Source organism: Impatiens glandulifera, chromosome 9 (genome assembly GCF_907164915.1).
Source record: "Impatiens glandulifera chromosome 9, dImpGla2.1, whole genome shotgun sequence".
In the NCBI taxonomy this organism is placed as follows: domain Eukaryota; kingdom Viridiplantae; phylum Streptophyta; class Magnoliopsida; order Ericales; family Balsaminaceae; genus Impatiens; species Impatiens glandulifera.
The window spans coordinates 4,374,608-4,396,654 of NC_061870.1; the positions used below are offsets into that span (position 1 = coordinate 4,374,608).

The 22,047-nt window shown below is 36.3% G+C and overlaps 1 non-coding gene and 4 pseudogenes across 1 annotated transcript; all 5 read right to left on the reverse strand.

Annotated features, from left to right (window-relative positions):
• Nucleotides 1–532: 532 nt before the first annotated feature.
• On the reverse strand, nt 533–651 carry LOC124916944 (annotated as a pseudogene).
• A 559-nt stretch (nt 652–1,210) lies between these two features.
• Nucleotides 1,211–1,329, reverse strand: LOC124916945 (annotated as a pseudogene).
• Nucleotides 1,330–1,898: 569 nt separating this feature from the next.
• Nucleotides 1,899–2,017, reverse strand: LOC124916951 (annotated as a pseudogene).
• A 1,241-nt stretch (nt 2,018–3,258) lies between these two features.
• Nucleotides 3,259–3,377, reverse strand: LOC124916925. Its single transcript, XR_007096997.1, has one exon. It is a non-coding gene; the product is annotated as a 5S ribosomal RNA (ribosomal RNA).
• Nucleotides 3,378–3,934: 557 nt separating this feature from the next.
• LOC124916939 lies at nt 3,935–4,048 on the reverse strand (annotated as a pseudogene).
• Between the last annotated feature and the right edge of the window lie 17,999 nt (nt 4,049–22,047).

A 22,047-nucleotide genomic window follows, 5' to 3' on the forward strand; every position in this document is an offset into this window, starting at 1 on the left:
TAATGCTTTAGGTCACTACAAGTCGGAATGCAGAAGACCAAAAAGTGATGATTCAAGACCGGATGATCGAAGACCAGCTGACAACAACCAAAGGGGTGAACATATGCAATCCAATGAAAGCAAAGAAGTTCAGAATGCATTGATAGCCGACGATGGTGGGAGCTTGTCGGCTCATACCGACTCAGAAACCAATGACGAAGGATTCCCCTACATAATGGCTAAAGAGGAAGAGGTATTTGATTTCTCTTGTGAAGAGTTTACTAAAGAAGATTTGGTTACTACACTCAATGACATGGTCATTGAGTTCAAGAACCTGTCTACTCTTGTACCAACCCGGATTAATTGAGTTTACTTAATGTATTTTTATATATAAAATACAAAAATAAAGTTCGAAATTAACGTATTTTAATTTAAATCGTACGTTTTCACGTTTTTATTTGTGTTTTTTCGTAAAAACATTAAAAGTGAGTGTGACATTAACGTTTATTCAATTTAATCGTTAATTTAGTCATTTCTTAAAAAGTTATAAAAAGGAGAGCGACACGAGGACTTCCCATGGGATCACCCATCCCAGTACTACTCTCGCTCAATCACGCTTAATTGTGATGTTCTAAGGGAATCATGTGCATTAGTGCTGGTATGATCGCACACGACATATGATGAATAATTTATTCATTTGTTACATACATCATCAATTAATAAAAAAATGAAATTCAAAATGAACGAGTTTTAAACGGCCAAAAGTCGTTTACGACTTTGATTTCTTCAAATCGATCCGTATTAATTCTTTTATTTAGTTTTTTTTTTCGTAAAAACATCAAAAATCAATTCGAAATAACGTGTTTTTTTAAAATTGTACGTTTTTACGCTTTAATATTGTGTTTTTTCGTAAAAACATCAAAAATTAATTAAAACATTTGAAATTAACGTGTTTTTATATTAAATTGTATGTTTTCACGATTTTATGTGTTTTTTTTCGTAAAAACAGTAAAAAGATTTCATATTGATATGTTTTTATGATATTTTGTATGTTGTTATATATAAAAACACAAAAATAAAAAATACTTTGAAATTAACGTATTTTATTTTAAATTGTACGTTTTCACGCTTTTATTTTGTGTTTTTTCGTAAAAACATTAAAAATGAGTGTCACATTAACGTTATTCAATTTAATCATTAATTTGATTGTTTCTTAAAAAATTTATAAAAAAGAGTGTGACACTAAGATTTCTCAGATGGTCACCCATCCTTGTACATCTCTCGCCCAAGCACGCTTAACTGCGGAGTTCTGATGGGATCTCATCCATTAGTGCTGGTATGATGACATCATTCATATAATAAACAATTTATTCATTTGATACATCATAAATTAATCAAAAAAATGTTTTTTCATGAAATTTGAAATGGATGAGTTTTAAACGTCCCAAGGCCGTTTACAACCTCGGTTTCTTCAAATCGATCCGTAATCACGCTTTTATTTTGTGTTTTTTTCGTAAAAACATCAAAAATAAATTCGAAATAACGTGTTTTTTTTTTAAATTGTACGTTTTCACACTTTTATTGTGTGTTTTTTTAGTAAAAACATCAAAAATTAATTAAAATATTTGAAATTAACGTGTTTTTAAATTAAATTGTACGTTTTCACGATTATTTGTGTTTTTTTCGTAAAAATAGTAAAAAGATTTCAAATCGATATGTTTTTATGATATTTTGTATGTTGTTATATATAAAAACACAAAAATAAAAAAAACAGTTCGAAATTAACGTATTTTATTTTAAATCGTACGTTTTCACACTTTTTTTTTTTTTTTTTGTAAAAACATTAAAAATGAGTTTGACATTAACGTTTATTCAATTTAATCGTTAATTTGATTGTTTCTTAAAAAATATTATAAAAAAGAGTGTGACACGAAGACTTCCCAGATGGTCACCCATCTTTGTACTACTCTCGCTCAAGTACACTTAACTGTTGAGTTCTAATGAAATTTTGTGTATTAGTGCTGGTATGATGGCACACGTCATACGATGAAAATTGTATTCATTTGATACATCAACAAATAATTAAAAAATTTTTTTCACGAAATGGACGAGTTTTAAACGGCCTAAGGCTATTTATGACCTCAGTTTCTTCAAATATATCTGTATTTACACTTTTATTTTGTATTTTTTTTCATAAAAATATGAAAAAACAATTCGAAATATCGTGTTTTTTTTTAAATTATACGTTTTCACGCTTTTATTTTGTGTATTTTCGTAAAAACATCAAAAATCAATTAAAACATTCGAAAATAACGTGTTTTTATATTAAATCGTACATTTTCACGCTTTTATTTTGTATTTTTTCGTAAAAAAAAATAAAAAAATTTCAAATTGATATGTCTTTATGATATTTTGTATGTTGTTTTATATAAAAACACAAAAATAAGTTCGAAATTAACGTATTTTAATTTAAATTATACGTTTTTACGTTTTTATTCTCTGTATTTTTTCGTAAAAACATTAAAAATGATTGTGACATTAACATTTATTCAATTTAATCGTTAATTTAGTTATTTCTTAAATAAATTATAAAAAGGAATTCGACAAGAGGACTTCCTAAGGGTTCACCCATCCTAGTACTACTCTCGCCCAAACACGTTGAACTACGAGTTCTGATGGGATCTCATTCAATAGTGCTGGTATGATAGCACCCTTCATATAATGAACAATTTATTCAATTGATACATCAACAATTAATTAAAAAAAACGAATTTTCACGTAATTTGAAATGGACGAGTTTTAAACGGCCTAAGGCTGTTTACGACCTCGGTTTCTTTAAATTAATCCGTATTCACACTTTTATTTTGTGTTTTTTTCGTAAAAACATCAAAAATCAATTCAAAATAATGCTTTTTTTAAAATTGTACGTTTTCACGCTTTTATTTTGTGTTTCTTGTAAAAACATCAAAAATTAATTAAAACATTTGAAATTAACGTGTTTTTATATTAAATCGTACGTTTTCACGATTTGTTTGTGTTTTTTTCGTAAAAACAGTAAAAAGATTTCAAATTGATATGTTTTATGATATTTTATATGTTGTTTATATAAAAACACAAAATAAAAAAAAACAGTTCGAAATTAACGTATTTTATTTTAAATCGTACGTTTTCACGTTTTTATTTTGAGTTTTTTTCGTAAAAACATTAAAAATGAGTGTCACATTAACGTTTATTCAATTTAATGGTTAATTTGATTGTTTCTTAAAAAAAATTATAAAAAGAGTGTGACACGAGGACTTCCTAGATGGTAACCCATCCTTGTACTACTCTCGCCCAAGCACGCTTAACTGTGGAGTTCTAATGGAATCCCGTGTATTAGTGCTGGTATGATGGCACCCATCATATGATTAACAATTTACATTTAATACATCAGTAATTAATTAAAAAATGATTTTTTTCACGAAATGTACGAGTTTTAAACGGCCCAAGGCTATTCAAGACCTCAGTTTCTTCAAATTAATTTGTATTCACGATTTTATTTTGTATTTTTTTTTCATAAAAATATCAAAAAACAATTCCAAATATCGTGTTTTTTTTAAAGTGGTACGTTTTCATGCTTTTATTTTGTGTATTTTCATAAAAACATCAAAATTCAATTAAAACATTCGAAAATAACGTGTTTTTTATATTAAATAGTATGTTTTCACGCTTTTATTTTGTGTTTTTTCGTAAAAAAATAAAAATATTTCAAATTGATATGTTTTTATGATATTTTGTATGTTGTTTTATATAAAAACACAAAAATAAGTTCGAAATTAACGTATTTTAATTTAAATTATACGTTTTCACGTTTTTATTCTGTGTTTTTTTCGTAAAAACATTAAAAATGAGTGTGACATTAAAGTTTATTAAATTCAATCGCTAATTTGATTGTTTCTTAAAAAAATTATAAAAAGGACGGCGATACGAGGACTTCGCAGGGGATCACCCATCCTAGTACTACTCTCGCCCAAGCATGCTTAACTACGGTGTTCTAATCCAGTGCATTAGTGCTGGTATGACCGCAAACGACATATGATGAACAATTTATTCATTTGAAACATCATCAATTAATTAAAAAAATTATTTTTTCACGAAATTCGAAATGACGAGTTTTAAACAGCCTAAGGCCATTTATGACCTCAGTTTCTTCAAATCGATCTGTATTCACACTTTTATTTTAGGTTTTTTTCGTAAGTACATCAAAAATTAATTCAAAATAACGTGTTTTTTTTAATTGAATGTTTTAACGGTTTTATTTTGTGTTTTTTCGTAAAAACATCAAAAATCAATTAAAACATTCAAAAATAACGTGTTTTTATATTAAATCATACGTTTTCACGCTTTTATTTTGTGTTTTTTCGTAAAAACAGTAAAAAGATTTCGAATTGATAGGATCGATGGCACCAATAGAGACAAGGGTCTAGCTATTGATGACAACTTCGTACAATTTTTTTTTGATAGAAATCCTATTAGGGATTTAAATCACTTTATATTCTTCAAAAACCCTTGCAAACTCTTGAACGATTCAAGTGCGGAAACGTTTTCTCAGGTTTGAAGCTAAGAACCAACGATGGAGAAGATGACAGAATGTAAATGACACAAAGAGATGTTTATGGATGTTCAGAGCAAAACTCTCAAAACAAGAAGGATTCACTATACTTTTCTTAGAATCAAATACAGTGCACGGCTAACTCATTATTGAACAAAACAGACTCTATTTAACTTATAATATATTGAAGAATATCACTCAGCTAGAAAATACTTTGATTTTATCTCTCTCTTGATGTACACACAGTAAAGAAAGAAAGCAATTCGTGAGATTGTAAATTCAGTAGTCCGTTAGTGTATCAGCTTGTATGTTCGCGTGTATGTTTGTCCGTTGTCCGAGGATCCTTAAATAGAGAGCAGGTACCAACGATCGAATCTTCTATAATGACACGTGACGAGCACCCATTAGAAAGCCTCCATAGTCCAAAGGAGTAGCAGACTCTGTGCATAAAGATCATGGCCGTACCAATTTGGAAGTGCGCTGAATATTCTTCTAGGATTGTCCTACAAGAAACAAGTAGTGGGAAGAATATTTGCTTATGTGGCATTAGTAACTGGCTGTCGTACTGATCTGCACAGAATAGTGGAGGAGTAGCATACAACTAATTAATCGTGGGTAGACGGATGCTAGCTTCAAGCAACCACAGAAGCGTTGAATTAGACGTTCTTCAATTAGACTGACAAGTCTAATGAAGTTAGACGCCCCCCGTCTAATAACAGGATCCATTAGACCAACAGGTCTAATGGAATTAGACGACACGTTTAATAACGGTTCCTTTTAGACTAATCTGAAGGAGTTAGACTGCACGCCTAACTATCATATGTTAGACAGCACGTCTAACTACGTTTGCCTTCAGACTAATCTGAAGGAGTTAGACTGCACGTCTAACTCTCATCTATTTGACTACACGTCTAACTACGAGTCCCTTCAGACTAATCTGAAGGAGTTAGACTGCACGACTAACTTTCATCTGTTAGACTGCACGTCCAACTACGAGTCCCTTCAGGGTAATCTGAAAGAGTTAGATTCCACGTCTAACTTTCATCCATTAGACGCACGTCTAACTACGAGTCCCTTCAGACTAATCTGAAGGAGTTAGACTGTACGTCTAACTTTCATCTATTATATTGCACGTCTTACTACGAGTCCCTTTAGACTAATCTGTATGAGTTAGACTGCACGTCTAACTACGAGTCCCTTCAGACTAATCTGAAGGAGTTAGACTGACGTCTAACTTTCATCTGTTAGACTGCACATCTATCTACGCATGTTAGACTACACATCTAACTGCGTATCTGTTATACTGCACATCTAACTACGTCTTTTAGACTGCATGTCTAACTACGCCTGTTAGACTACACGTCTAACTACGTATTCGTTAGACTGCACGTCTATCTACGTCTGTTAGACTACACGTCTAACTTTCATCTGTTAGACTGCATGTCTAACTATGCATCTGTTAGACTGTACGTCTAACTACGCCTATTAGACTGCACATCTAACTGCGTATTTGTTAGACTGCACGTCTAACTACGCTTGTTTGACTGCACGTCTAATTACGCCAGTTAGACTGCACGTCTAACTATGTATCTGTTAGACTACACATCTAACTACGCTTGTTAGATTGCACGTATAACTACGCCTATTAGACTTCACGTCTAACTATGAATCCTCGGCAAGCAAAGCCAAAAACCCTTCATCTAAAGGTGCTTCGATCCATGAGGTAAGTACCTCTATTCCATCTCATATTCTTGAAACTAGAAACTCCCCCATCCAGCCTGTTGGGGGTGCGGATGAAGAAGTCAATCAGAAGACTTCGGATCAAATCAATGATATTGTAGTTGCTCCTTCACCTCGGGTTATGGAATCAAAGGTGAAGAAAAAACTCCTTGAAACCGGTCAGACAGTTGAAGATGACCGGATAATTGATACTGACAAGGCCAAAGAATCGACCGAAAATCACGAAGAAATGGTGATGGAAGATCCTCCGGTGCAAGAGGGTAATCAATGTACAAAGAGTACCACCGGTCTTGCTGTTAAAGAAATCCTTCAAACGGACATGATCAAAATCCGCCTCATGAGGTCGCGGATAATCGCGACATTACACCGGACTCTAAAAATATGGTTTCTCAAAAAGAGGTCGACGACCTAGTTAATCGGCTTCTCAGAATGTCGGAGGATCTGGCCAAGAAATAACCCGCCCATTTAGAAATTGGTGGAAAAATCAGAAATGAAGTTCACTTCAAGCATATGCTCCACAACTATACCGAAAACGAACACTGGTGTCTTTGGAAGACGCAGTCTTTGACCTTGCGAAAACAAAATTCATTCCACTAGTCATGGCTAGAGGGAAACTAATTGACGCAAACGCAAGACTAAGGGCATTGACCGAGACATTGGAGGATGTTTAAGAGGAACCAATCGAGGTGGAAAAGAAGGTAAGAGAAACTGCTCTCACAATTATAAACGATCTTAAATTTGAGATCGCAAGGTTGGAGGAAAAATCGGCGAAAGACGTTAAAGGCTATTAGCTAGATGAAGAAGATTCTGACAATTACAATGATCAGCTGGGTAAATCGATTTTTGATGTCGGTCAGTCATCTAGACCGACGGGGGACCAGCAGGAAGAAAGTCAACCGAAATCTCTGGAAGAAAAAGACGGTCACACCGCTTCCCCTTCAAATGATGCAAGTTATGTCTGCACAGTTTGAGGAGTTTGCAAGAGTCAAGGCTGTGGCCACCGAAGAGCAGATTTGAACTGATGCAGAAACGGCTCTAAAAATCCAGGCCAATGAAGAAAAACAGGAACGACAGTGAAAGAAACTTGAAATAACTGATGCACGTTTAGCCCAGGAGATTAATGATAAAGAAATGGCAAAACAAAATGCAGCCGAAATAGGAGATGCCGAAACGGCTCGAAATCCTCAACCAACCGAGCAGCTGACTGGCATGATGATAAGGGCACAGTCAAATAAAAGAAAAAGAAAGGAAATAAACGAACTATTATCTCGGGTGGAATAGAGTAACCCTCAAACGACTGTAAATCCTACCGTTCCACTTGCCGACGGCAAAAAAGAGGATGATGCTCCTCTAAACACAAGGAAACGCAAAACCGTACCTTCTCTTTCCATCCCTCAACCACTCAGCCAAATCAGGGCACAAATTACGAAACCATTGCCAACTTCATACGGGGTGAGAGAACTCCACCCTCCGGGACTTAGACTCGACCGACCAGATTGGAAGGCGACTTCTTCAACTTCGACCGAACCGCTTTGAGACCAACTTTCATAACCGGTTGGGGATTCGACGCGGATAAGAGAGTGAGAGAGGCGCAGAAGGCAAAGGAAAAAGAACAGAGGGGACAACCAAACTCTTGAACTTAAAAAATCTATTTTCTGCTCCTTCATTATAATCTACTAAGTATTATATTTTATAAATTTCGGCTTATGACTCTATTTTACAATATAAATAATACTTTTTGAACCATCATGGTTAAACTCTCTGGTCATTATACTGGTTGTGATACTTTTCGGCTAAAAACATCAAAAAGGGAGAAGTTTATAAGAAATTTCTGTTGAAATAGTATGACTAGTGGGATTTTGATAATGAAATAACCTATGCGTCTAATTATTTTTGATGCAGGTGTATTAAAGAACAATATGATTAGACTTAGTTCTAATGAGACTCATTAGACCGATTTGGTATTAGATGCACAGAGTTAGACTTGCAGTCTAACTAGAAAAGTTAGACATGTAGTCTAACTAAGAAGTTTTAGACGTGCAGTCTAACTAGAGGAATTAGACGTACAGTCTAATAGACTTCGTAATTAGACGTACAGTCTAATAGACTTCGTAATTAGACGTGCAGTCTAATAGACTCCATAATTAGACGTGCAGTCTAATATACTCGTAATTAAATGTGCAGTCTAACTCAGCAAAGTTAGACGTGCAATCTAATATATTCGGTATTAGACGTGTAGTCTAACTCAGTGGAGTTAGACGTGCAGTCTAATAGATTTTGGAGTTAGATGTGCAATCTAATAGATTTCGGAATTAGACGAGCAATCTAACTCGTGGAATTAGACGCGTAGTCTAACAGAACCATAATTAGACGTGCAGTTTAATGGAACTCGTAATTAGACGTGTAGTCTAACTCGTTGAGTTAGACGTGCAGTCTAATGGATTGTGAAAGTTAGACGTAAGTCTAACTCCTTCAGACAAGTCTGAAGTAGAACCGTAATTAGACGTGTAGTCTAACTCGTGGAGTTAGACGTGCAGTCTAATAGAACCTGAAAGTTAGACGTGTAGTCTAACTCCTTTAGACAAGTCTGAAGTAGAACCGGAATTAGACGTGCAGTCTAACTCAATGGAGTTAGACGTGCAATCTAATGGTTTGTGAAAGATTAAACATGATGTCTAATTGGTGAAAGTTAGACGTGTAGTCTAACTCCTTCAGATTCAGATTAGTCTGAAGTGATTATAATTAGACGTAAGTATAATCCCATTAGACCAGGCAGTCTAATGAATTCTACTCTTAGACCGGGACGTTTGATTTCATTAGACGAGGTCGTCTAACTGAAATACGTCTAATGCTATACTTAAGTAGTATGCTTGAAGCTAACACCCGCCTACCCACGTGCTATAGTTGTACTCTACTCTTGCTCCGTTTTCTAGTGAAGATCAGTACGATAGCTATATGCAACCAACCAACGAATGCCACGTAAGATAATTTCCCTCATATTACTTGTTTTGCAGGTACATCTCTGATGGAATATTCGGTGCACTACCAGTTGGTGTACGACCACGATCCTAGTGCTCAGAACCTGCTGTGTACTATGGAGGCTTTCCAATAGAAGAGTGTCACGTATCATTCTAAAGATTCGACTGTTAGTCTCAACCCAGTATTTATCAAATCTCAAGGACAACGGACGAACTGCCATTCGATCAACTAAGAAATACAATCTGAGAAGAACGACTATGAAATAAATTCATTGAATATTCAAGCCTTAAGTTGCTTTCCTAATTGTACTGTGTGTGAATCAACAGAGAGCTAGATTCAAAAACACCGTTAGCTCAGTGATATTCTTCATCTTGTAAATTGAACAGAGTGTGTTCTGTTCAATAGTGAACTAAGTGTGTGGAAACTGTATTTGATTCGAATCATATTATAGTGAATCCTTCTGGTGGTTGGAATAAGGGGTGACGTAGGAGAGTTTGCTCCGAACATCCATAAACAAACTACTGTGTCTTTTCATTTCTATCATCTTCTCATTTTTCATCTTGAGCTTTAAACCTAAGTAATAATTCCGCCTTGATTCTGTTTCAAGTGTTTACAAGGGTTTGCATAGAATAAAAAGCGAATTAAATCTCTAACAAGATTTCTTTCAAACTGTTTTTATAAGCTTTCATCAATAGCCAGTCCCCCGTCTCTATCGATAAATCCGATCCTATCAATTGGTATCAGAGCCATGTTTCTATTCTCAAGCTTTTCCTGAAAAATGTTGACCATAACCAAAGATGCCAGTGCTACAGCCATTCCAACCTTCTCGAGAAAACTACATTGTATGGAAGAAAATAGTTCGCGATCATGTATCTTATCTTCATGACGACATGTGTAGTGTTGTCACAGAAGGCCCTATCAAGATCGATAAGGAGAAAGCTGACTGGACCGCTGATGAAAAGAGGCAGAACAACCTCAACAACATGGCTCTTGATGTTCCATACAGATCTCTCGATGATAGCATGTTCAACTACTTTATCGAATGCGATATTACCAAAGAGGTCTGGGACAGACTCACCCAACTGTGTGAGGGCAACGAGCAAACCAAAGAAAACAAGATTATGGTTGCCACTCAGCAGTTTGATAGCTTCAAGATGCGTCTTGGTGAAACAATGAACGATTTTGACACCAGATTCAACAAGATTGTCTCCTCCATGTACATCCTAGGCAAGACCTATAGCAACCGGGAGCTTGCTATTAAGGTCATGCGTGCTCTCTCAAGAGAATGAGACATAAAGACGATGGCAATGAGAGAATCCAAATATCTTAATAAGATCTCTCTCTTTGATCTCTTTGCTGATCTCAAGGCCTATGAGTTCGAGCTGAACTATAGGATGGAAGAAGATCAATCCACATCCATTATCATTGCCAAGGCGTTGGTGACTGCTGAAGAGCCACCAACCGCTCTAGATGCGAAGATGGCGGCTCAGCAGCTGAGCAGCGACACCATGTCTCTCTTTGTGAAGAAGTTTTTGCGACTTCATGAAGAAGAGCAACTCTAACTCAAACTCTTCAAATTCTAATGACAATAAGAAATCTAAAGCTAATGTTACGTGTTTTAACTGTGGTATTAAAGGTCATTATGCATCGGAATGCCGGAAGCCGAAGTGTGAAGATGCCAAGGATGATGGAAAAGAGCTGAAGGCTCTTATGGAAGGTGACAGGAAGAACCAACGAAACAACCGTGACTCCTACTTTTCATCCAGTGAAAGTGATGAAGAAGTGGTGGCATGCTTCATGGCAAGAGAGGATGAAGAAAAGACTCAGGAGACTGAGGTATTTGACTTCTCTTTAGAAAGATTTTCAAGGGAACAATTGGTAGATACACTAGATGACATGGTCATCGAGTACAGAAAGCTAGCAGAATCCTTAAATGAAACTAAATCTTCACCATATGTAAACAAACCGGTTCTATTTCAAACTGAAGAGTCAAACGTTTTCGAAAAGAAGGTTGAAGAGATCTCATCTAAGAATGAGATGCTTAAAGAATAGATTCAAACTCTTTCATCTGAAATCAAGAGATTAAACTATGTTGTCTGTGCATGGACAATGTATGGAGAAGCTGTCAAATATCAGATCAGCAAGTTAAAATCTACTGGTTCTAGATCTGGATTGGGATTTGATAGCAATGACCCTAACCTGTCCTACAAAAAGTCAAACTCAGCAACTAACAAGTTTAAGCCAATAAGCTTTGTCAAAGGGAGTATGACTGACATTGAATCTGATCCTATTCATGAACAAGTATCTTTCAAAAATGAAATAATTTATGTTCCGCCGACTATTAGCTGGCTTAAGAATAAGCTAGAATCAGCTAGCAAGTCTGGCAATCTAAAACCTAACTCTAAGTCAAGAATTTTTAAAAGAAAGTCTTCTTCAAAAGCTAAGGGATCAGTGGCTAGTAGGAAGTCATCTGCTAAGTCAAAATCTTATGCATTAATCACAAGGCAAAATGGGAAATCCTTCAGAATAACTCAAATATGGATTCCTAAGGGACTAATTGATCGAGGACCCAATTAAATATGGGTACCAAAATGTGTAAATAGTTTCTTTTGTAGGTGATGCAGGAGCATTGCAGGAAGGAAGCAGGAAGAATACTCTTTTGAGTATACAGCCTAGAAGATCAACAATGGCCTTTGCCATTCTAGTAAATTGAATGTTTTTATGTGTTAAAAATACTTTTGGTCTTTGGACCACAAAAACTGTATCTTATGCTCTTATGTCCCTATGCAAAACGAGAGGGAAAATTACTTTGAAAGAAGAGATACTCTCTAGACGAATGACCTTAATCGATCTATTAGACAAGAGTGTCTAAAAGAAACAGTCTATACTTAGACGTATTTTTTTCTCACAATCTATACATCTAAGTCTATATGTTGAGGTTTAAAACCTACGCGGTTAGACGTACACGTCTAATAGACGTTAGACGTTTTTACTTTATAAGCAAGAGGATGCTCACGTCTAACCGAACACACGTCTAACACGTGTTGTTCATGCATAATTAGACGTACACGTCTAAAAGACATTAGACGTATTCATTATAACACAGAATTAGACGTATGCGTCTAATGGACCCACCCGTCTAATAGACGTTTAGTTGTATTCATTTGTGAAGTAAGAAAAATGTCTAACTACGTGCCGATTAGACTGATCAAGGACAACTGTGTCACGTGTAGAGCAATCTGCTTTTCCCGCTCAAATATTAAACAGTCATTTTCTAACGACATGAAGACACGTGTCTTTCAAGTTAAGAGAGAATGACTGATATACCCTCATTTTAATTATGACTCTTTGGAAAGGACGTCTAACATTAATTAATGGGCCATACCCTTAAGAAAAGAGACGGTTATTCTGTATATCTTTTCTCTGTCTATATAAGGACAGTTGTGCATGAGATTGAAAACTTTTCATCTCTCGAGATTCATAAGAACCCTAGTTTTCTTTGCATCTTTCTCTCTAAATTTCTCTAAATCTTGTGTATGTTCATATTCTTCTAAAAATGGTGAACAAGAGAATCACTTTGGGTCATTGTACATTGCAGGTGGATTTTCCATCGGTCTACACTTTCGATCAGCGGAAGTGGTGGATATGTTCAGAACCATAGAGTATTCTGGGTTGAGAAAATATCTTGGAGGTCCTTTCATATTCTATGAAAAAGGAATTTCACGAGTTCTTCAAATCTGCAACAATGGTAGGCGACTCTATCGTAGCAACTGTTAATGGCATGGAAGTATCATTCAACGAGACTGTATATGCGGAGTTCTTCGAACTTCCGACGGAGGGGCATACGTTCGACATGCTTCTCTCATCAGATATAATGCAAGAGATGAAGAAGGCTTTTTCTGCCGATGGTTTGATGATTCATGTAAATGGAAGTAAGAAGGTCCTCAAACCTCACTTTATTTTGCTAAACGATGTGATAAGAAAAGCACTCCAAGGGAAGGCTGGTTCCTTCCATCTTTATAGTCAAGATCGTTTTGACTATATGTGCGTCATCTCAAAGGGAATCCAGGTAAACTGGGCCTCAACTCTTATTCAAACCTTAACTTTTCTATCAACCAGGCGAACAAGGAAAGCATAACGTTCGCGGCTCAACTAAGTCGATTGTTGGAGCAGTTGGAGGTTCGGATGGGTGAACATGAGCAGATCAATTCTCCTAGGGTATTCTCTGCCTTTACAGTTGCCAACACCCTGATGAGAATGAAGAACAACATGGAATCTGCCGCAGGTGCCTCTAGTCATTAGATAGGTGGTAGGCCTGCTACTCGATCTAGACATCCGTCTGCTTCCATTATATCAACGAGGGCAAAGAGATCAAAGACCATCAATGAATTAGAGGATAGTTCCTCCAGTATGAAAAGCTCTACAAAGAAGGATTTTGAATCAGTCGATTCAAGAATCATGCAAGGTCCAGGTGTACTTGCTTCTACTCCCCTGTCTTCTTTGTCTTCTCCGGCGACCATCCTGAGAAAGCCCTCGAGATCCTGTGTCTCGAAAGAAAAGAAGTCTAAGGCGCCCAACGCGTCTAAATCAATGAAGATAACTTCTTCTAGACCATTGGCCGATGTGCCTAAGTTTGATGTTCCTATGATGAAACAAGTTGAATCTATTTTTCCTACGGAAAAAGAATCTGCTGAAGGGCCTGTTGTTGAGTCAGCTGGTCCAAATATTGAAAATGTTAACAGGACTAAGTCTCCCATTATTCTACCTGATCAAGTAGCCACATGTGCTACATAGATTCACCAACCAGAACAAGGTGATGTCCTTACCCTTGTTGCTGGAAAATCTGCTGAAAAGGAGTCCTCTATTTCTATTAGAGAATCTCCCTCGCTAAATCCCATTTCTAAGGAATCTTTAGTAACCGGGAAGGTCACTCGTGTAGAGCTCCCTGCTGAATTGTGCAAGAAACCCCAATCCGCGTATGAGTTGATGCGTTCCGCAAGGTTGTCATGTGGAATTTTATTTAGTGAACCTAGACCTGCTTCAAAACCCGCCGAGGTTGCTGGAAAAGGTAAGAATATTGCAACTGCTGTTAATGAAGATGTTTCAGAGGCAACAAGCATTGTTGACCTCGTGTTAAATCAAGCCAAAGCCATTACGGCTGAAAAGATGGAAATTTTTGAATCATGGATTCTGGAAAGACTGTCTGTCAAGTACAATGAAGCATTAACAAATTCTGAAATTATTTGTGAATGGAAGAAGCGTGTAGCCAATGAGAAGAAGGCTCTCAAGTGGGCCAAAACTTCAGATGTGCCTGAAGCCCTAAAGAGAAAGGATCTTGTTAAAGTATGTTGAAGAGGAACAACGTTATTCCCTATTCTTGAAGCCAGAAAGGCAAACTTTAACCCCGTTTAGAAATGCTCTGAAGTGGAAGCGAAAGTTATGAAAAGATTAGACAACATTATGGATAATTATGTCTTGATTGTTACCCGATACGTTCATGACGCTAATTAATCTGGAGCAAATCCTTTTGTTGATGATGAACCAATGGATATCCCTAATGATAATGGTGATATAGATGAGCTAGATGTTGCTCTACTAATTGAATTTGGGAATCTTTCTACTGAAGAAAGACATCTTATGGATCAACCCGTTCAAGAGAATCTTCTCTTAGAAGAAGAAGAGGTGGTTGTTCAAGAGCCTGAACAAACTCTTCCAACTCATGAAGAAGAAGTTGTTGAAGAATATGTTATTGAGGAGTTTGTTCAATCTCCTAATGATGAAAATGTTGTGATTTCTCCTGTTGTAAAAACAGAAGAAGTCCAAGAGAAGGAGGCTGAAGTGACTCAGCCAGAAATTATAAGATCTGAGGGGGAACCGTCCAAAGATAAAGACGCTGAAGAAGAAAGTTCCTCATCTGAGGATGAACAGAATCAAAATGCTGGTTTTGTCAGGCCTCTTCCATTCCCTAAGATCATTGCGGAAAGTGTTCATGAAAATATCAACAATCCTCTTCACTACAAGGGAAATCTATATGAAAGATTTAAGAGAGATGAAAGAGAATTGGAAGAAGAGAAGCTGAATGAAACTGGGAATATGTCTGAGAAGGGTCAACCGGAGCAATCCCTGCAGATCCATACCCATTTTGATCCAATTCAGAGTATGGCAGCAGAATCTCAAGAAGATTCATCTAATGAAGAATCGTCTGCTGAGGGTATCAAGCTTCTAAAGTCTATGACTTATGTTCTCTCCTCTCTTCAGAAGAACGTAGTCTCTATGAGATCAAATATGATAAAGGCTTTGAATACCCAGAAAGAAGAAAGAAAGTAATTTTCTGATGTTATCAAGGTTCTTAATGAATTGGACAATACTCTAAAGAAGAACACGTATGAGAATCACATCTCAAATTCAAACTTCTCCAAATTTGAAAAGAAGCTCTACAATCGTCAATCTGAAATGATGGACCTTGAAAGGCACATCAATGATGATTGTCATCGAGAAATTATGGAGGAACTCATTCTGGTGAAAAACCAGATGGTTGAAATTCAAGGATGTTTAAGAAGAACAGATGGTGAATGACTGGAGTTTGCTGACTCTATTGCAAGAAAATTTCAAGCAAAAGAGAATGCGAAAGCTGATGTTGAAAGAGATCAACCTCGTATCACCCAAGGTGAGTCAAGTAGAAGAAGTGACGGTGTGTCAACCGGCACTAGATCTAGACGAGTGCCGAGCAACGATGAAAATCCAAGGCCAACTAAAAGAGGCAGAGGTCGAAGCGGTAGTGATCGTGGAGGCCGAAGCAGTGGTGGTGGTCGTGATAGGCAATCTGGTTTTGATCAAAGAGGTCGTGCTAGTGGCGGTGATCGTGGTGGGAGATTAGGTGGAAGCGGTCGTGGTGGTCGCATTTTTCCTCCCTTCCTAAATCTGTTAAGCGGTCAAGATATGAGCCCAACCGATCCTCGAGTAAAAAGGGAAAAACAATATTCTTTTTCCTCCTACTCTATTCAAGTTTCTCAAACAATGTTTCTTTGATTATGTTATGAATATTGGTTTTGAAAGTCTGTGAAGTTTGCTGTAAGTGAACAAGGGTTTGTTTATTTATGTGATGAATGTGTATTTTGCTATATATATGCAGGTTTTAAATTTCATCATCAAAAAGGGGGAAATTGTTGGGTCAAATTATTTTGAATAAGTGTTGAAATAGTTTGACTAGTGACATTTTGATAATGAAATAGTTAAGTGTGTGGAAACTGTATTTTATTCGAATCATATTATAGTGAATCCTTCCGGTGGTAGAAAGAAGGGGTGACATAGGAGAGTTTGCTACGAACATCCGTAAACAAACTGCTGTGTCTTTTCATTTCTGTCATCTTCTCATTTTTCATCTTGAGTTTCAAACCTAAGTAAACAATTGCGCCTTAATTCTGTTTCAAGTGTTTACAAGGGTTTGTGTAGAATAGCAAGCAAATTAAATTCCTAACAAGATTTCTTTCAAACCGTTTTTCATAAGCCTTCATCAATAGCCAGACCCCCGTCTCTATCAATAAAGCCGATCCTATCAATTTATAAAAAACGACTTTTCTAAAAACCGACCAAGTAAATTTAAGTTCTTTAAAAACCCCGGCCAACAATCACAAATTTTGAATATTTATTCTAAATAATCAAAAAGGGAGAAATTGTAAGAAAATTCAAGATAGTTAATTTATTAAAAGAAAATTAACTATCTAAATAACTTGATCAATTTTTAACCATATTTGTAGGAACAGCTTCAACCGAATCGGCTAAATCCACTAACAAGATCGGCCAAACCGAAATGCTCAACTTGATCTATCCTCTCGGTTAAACAAAATCGGCTCAAACACATTCAAAGCTAAACCAGATCGGCTCAAATTCAGGCCCGGCTAGAGGTGCCAACCGATAATGTTCAGCAGGCTCAACGCATTGAAGATCTTAAAGCCAACGGGAAGATTATTCAAAGTGATGAATAATCTGAAGATGACGTAATGAATATATCTTGGGAATATGCAAATGAAGGTTCTGAAATAAGGCATGAGGAAATCTAATGATTGCAGATTTTATCCAAGTTCACAAGCAACCTTCACGGTGCAGGCAGCCACCACATGCATGGATGCCATATGTACAAAAAGCAAAGCTACCTAGTTTGACCGGCTCGGCTACCTATGACCAATCAACTCAAGAGTGAGAAATATGACCGTTGTCATATTTCACATATAAAAGGAAGTCAAAGCATTGAAGAAAAGACATGTTATAACGGTCTCAGACACAGTTTTTCAGAAGCTTTTTCACTATCCAACGAATTACAACATCTACTTTGAAAAGGCAATCTGAATCATACTAAATTCATACAGCTCTCTTGATAAAAGTACAACAGTTGTAAACATTAAACAGTCTATTTTAGAAGCGTATTACAATACTGTGTGAGTATTGTAAAGTGTACATCGAGTAGTAAATACGACTCGAGTGTGTATTATATTGTTTTGTGGAATATTCCTTATTGAATATCCTTCTCATTGTTTGAGAAGAAGGGGTGACGTAGGAGAGTTTTCTCCGAACATCCATAAAATATGTCTTGTGTTCATTTACTTTCTGTCACTAAACTAACCGAATCGGCTTTCCCCAATTCCAACCGAACCGAATTCACTTCACCTAAACCGATCTCTCCATACTACCTTCCCTTAACTGAATCGTGTGCGGTTGCTTCAGGTTGAAACAAACATTTCCGCCATTGAACTCGGTTCAAGAGTCTGACAATCAGAGTAGTGTTAAGAACGGTTCTAATCTCTAACTGGATTTGTGTAGACCCCGATCTACTATCGGCGATCCCGATCCTAAGAAACATGAACATGTTCTACGAGATCAAATCCTGCTCTTCCGCTAAAGAAATTTGGGATAAGCTAATTCAGATCTATGGTCGAAACGTTCAAGCCAAGAAGAATCAGAAAGATCAGAAAGTTTTCATATGTGTTGAAAACAAATCCAAATGGGCCGACAACGACTAAAAGGATTCTCCTATTGAAAAGGATACTGAAAGCATGATGACAGATGATCAATCCAAGATAAATGATATTTCCCCATCAGAATTTACCAACGAAGAGTTAACTACTGCACTCAATGACATGGCCATTAATTACAAAAAGTTATTAGATTCCTTTTATGAAATGAAAGTAAAATATTAGGCCAATATTTCTTCTTCACACAAAATTTCTGAATCAAATGTTTTTGAAAAGAATGTAGTAGAGATCTCATCCGAGAATGAGATGCTCAAGGAACAGATCCAAACACTCTCTTCTGAAAACAAAAGCTTAAACTATGATGTTAGTGCTTAGACAAGGTCTAGAGAAGCTATCAAATATCAGATTAGTAAGTTGAAACCTGTTCGATCTAGATCCGGTTTAGGATTTGATAGCGATGACCCAAACTAGTCCAACAAAAAGTCAAATTCAGCAATTGACAAGCTTAAGCCAATAAGTTTTGTCAAAGGGAGTGTGACTGATATTTAATCTAATCCAATTCATGAAGAGGTATCTTTGAAGAATGAAATAACTTATATCCGCCGATTGTTAGCTGGCTGAAAAATAAGTTAGATGCAGCCAGAAAGTCTGGCAATCTAAAACTTGGCAAGAAATCAAGTATTTCTACAAGAAAATCATCTTTAAAGACTAAGGGATCAAAGGCTAATAGGAAGGCGTCTGCTATGTCAAAATCATACGCATTAATCACAATAAAAAATGGGAAATCCATCATAATAACTCAAATATGGATTCCTAAGGGACTATTTGACCGAGGATCCAATTGAATGTGGGTACCAAACGATTGTAAATATTATTTTGTGTAGGTACATGTGAGTGATGGCCTAGAAGAATCTTTATGGTATCTTGATAGCGGATGTTCAAGATATATGACAAGAAATAGACGACTTCTTACTGATATAGCAGATTGCTCTGGACCTAAGATCACTTTTGGTGACAACAAGAAGGGTAAGACCATGGGTAAGGGTAATATTATCCATGGTAATCTAACCATTAATGACGTGTTACTTATTGACAATCTGTGCTATAACTTGATTAGCATTAGTCAATTATGTGATAACAGTTTGTTAGTTGATTTTCAAACTCATGCATGCCTTGTTAAGGATCAATATGGTAATACTTTATTAACTGGAAGTAGAGTAAGAAATTCTTATAAAATGAACTGGAAAAACAAAACATCTGATCCTATGTGCATGATTGCCAAGAATGACCAGAAATGGTTATGGCATAAAAGGTTAAACCATATAAATTTTAAAACCATCAACAATATCTGTTCAAATAATTTAGTATTCGGTTTGCCTAAACTTCAGTTTTCTAAGGACAAGGTATGTCATGCTTGCCAGTTAGGCAAACAGGGAAAATCATCGTTCAAAAGTAAAAAGAAATCTCAATCCAGCCGCTGCTTAGAACTATTACACATGGATCTGTTTAGTCCAATTCCTTCAAAGAGCCTAGGAGGAATGAGATTCGCCCTAATTGTTATTGATGATTTCTCACGATTTACATGGGTAGCATTTTTACAATCAAATGATAAAACTGCTGAAAATTTGATTAGAATCTTTAAAAGAATTCATAATTAGAAATCTTTGAGTATTGCTTGCATTAGAAGTGATCAGGGAACTATAATCACAAATAGACACATTTCTTCTTATCTTGAGGAGTCTGGGATTAGGCACGAGTTGTCTAGTGTTAGAACTCCACAACAGAATGGCATTGCTGAGAGAAGAGTGAGGACTCTGAAGGAAGCAGCGAGATTTATGCTATCTGAATAACACGTACCTTAGAGGTTCTGGGCATAAGCCATAAACACAGCTTGCTACACACAAAATCGATCAATAATTAAAAAAACGTTTTGATAAACCTCCCTATAAACTGTATTACGGAAGAATTCCCACAGTTTCATACTTTAAAGTATTCGGGTGTAAATATTTTATCCATAAAAATGGAAAGGTTTACTTGACCTCTATTGATGCTAAAGAAGATGATGGATTCATGCTGGGATATTTTTCAATAAGCAAGGCTTATAGAGTATATAACAACAGAATTCAAACCGTTGAGGAATCCATTCATGTAGTCTTTGATGAGTCTGTTGAGAGTAACTCCATCGATCCCATCGATCTTGCTAACAGATTAGAAGCGACAAGTCTTAAGTCTGTAAGTGAGGATGAAGCTCTAGATAAACAGATTTCATTGTCTGATCATGTGGTTGATCCGGTTGAAATCCAACTAGACGTAAAAACTCATATTCAACAAACTGTTGAGAGTTCGGACGTCGTGGAGTCACTTAGTCAGATGAACAATCCCTTTGGATCCAACTTCAGATGGAACAAGAATCATCCACCAGAATTAATATCGGATATCCTTTCTCTCATCGAAGGACAAGACATCAATTGATGGATGAAATGGCCAATTCTGCCTTTATTTCTCAAATTGAACCCAAGAAAATTGGTGAAGCAGTGGTTGAACCAGATTGGATCAATGCTATGCAGGAGGAGTTAAACTAATTTGTGAGAAATAAAGTGTGGCATCTAACTCCTAAACCGACTGATCAGTCGGTCATTAGAACAAGATGGGTCTTTAGAAACAAACTTAGTGAAGATGGTCTAGTTATTAGAAACAAAGCCCGTTTAGTTTCTCAAGGATACAAACAGGAGGAAGGTATCGACTTTGATGAGTCCTTTGCACCTGTAGCAAGACTTGAGGCAATTAGAATCTTCTTGGCGTAGACATCATTTAAGAATTTTAAACTTTTTCAAATGGATGTGAAAAGTGCATTTTTAAATGGTAATTAAATGAAGATGTCTATGTTCAGCAATCATATGGTTTTGTAGATCATACTTTACGAACTCATGTTTTTAAAATTGACAAAGATTTATATGGTTTGAAACAAACTCCTAGAGCCTGATATGATACTTTGACTGAATTTCTGTTTGATCATGATTTCGTTATTGGAACTTTTGATAAAATATTGTTTAGATTCACTAAAGACTCACACATTCTGTTTTTCAAATATATGTTGATGATATTATATTTGGATCAACTAATCCCAAATTGTGTGAGAAAATTTCCAAGCTAATGTAGGACAAATTTGAAATGAGCATGATGGGAGAATTAACTTTCTTCCTCGGTCTTCAAGTTCGTCAGCTGGAGAAAGGAACCTTCATCAATCAGGTCAAGTATATCAAGAGTTACTGAAGAAGTTTGGGATGGAGAACTGCTCTGCTTCAGCTACTCCAATGAGCTCCTCCAGTAAAATGGACAAACATGATGGTGGTCAAAGTGTAGATGTCACCGCCTATAGAGGTCTTATTGGGTCATTGCTCTATGTTACTGCCAGTAGACCAGATATCCAATTTGTTGTTGGTGTCTGTGGAAGATTTCAGGCTAATCCTAAACTTTATCACTTCACTGCTGCTAAACGCATTCTAAAATATTTGAAGGAAACTCAAAATGTGGGACTATGGTATCCGTAGGATTCTAGTTTTAATCTGACTAGTTTCTCTGATGTAGATTATGCAGGGTGTAAAATAGATAGAAAGAGCACAAGTGGAACTTGTCAGTTCCTTGGAGATCGTCTTATCTCATGGTTCAGCAAGAAGCAGACGTCGGTTGCCACGTCTACAGCTGAAGTAGAGTACCTTGCTGTTGGTAATTGTTGTTCTCAGCTCTTGTGGGTTCAACAACAGCTTAGGGACTATGGGATTGAGGCTG